The 528-nt window shown below is 50.4% G+C and overlaps 1 non-coding gene across 1 annotated transcript; it reads right to left on the reverse strand.

The window, feature by feature from the left end:
* Nucleotides 1–455: 455 nt before the first annotated feature.
* On the reverse strand, nt 456–528 carry Trnat-agu (transfer RNA threonine (anticodon AGU)). Its single transcript has one exon. It is a non-coding gene; the product is annotated as a tRNA-Thr (tRNA).

Here is a 528-nt window from a genome sequence, read left to right on the forward strand (position 1 = left end):
TTTCTGGGGGTCAAAGCTAGCCCCTTCCTTCTCCCTTCTCCTGCCTTTGTTCCAGCTGCTTCCTCTGCCTGCTGTCTTCTCCCGACTCTTGCACTGCACAATCCAAACCCTGACCAACCCTGAAGGCGCGATTCAAGTGCATGCCCTGCAGGATCCTCCCTGGGTCCCCCCCAGCCATGACTTCCTCCGTCCTTGGAGCCCCTGTGCCCCCTCGGTGCTCTGGCACCACAGTCAGTATCCACGAGGTTTCCCGGTGATTCTGACTAGAAATTCAAACTCTGTTTGCCTGGTGAGGAGGAGAGAGCCCAAGTGTTCAGCTAGAATGGGGGCTACCCTTGTGGTTTTGGGGGACCCCTTTTGGTAATCTTACCACAGTTTCTCCTCCTTTTTTAAAATATATTTTTAAAAATTTTAGTTATGGGTGGACACAATATCTTTACTATTTTTTTTCTTTTTGGTGGTACTGGGGATTGAACCCAGGGCCTTGTACATACTAGGCAAACACTCTACCAACTGAGCTATACCCCC

Source organism: Urocitellus parryii, chromosome 7, assembly GCF_045843805.1.
Source record: "Urocitellus parryii isolate mUroPar1 chromosome 7, mUroPar1.hap1, whole genome shotgun sequence".
In the NCBI taxonomy this organism is placed as follows: domain Eukaryota; kingdom Metazoa; phylum Chordata; class Mammalia; order Rodentia; family Sciuridae; genus Urocitellus; species Urocitellus parryii.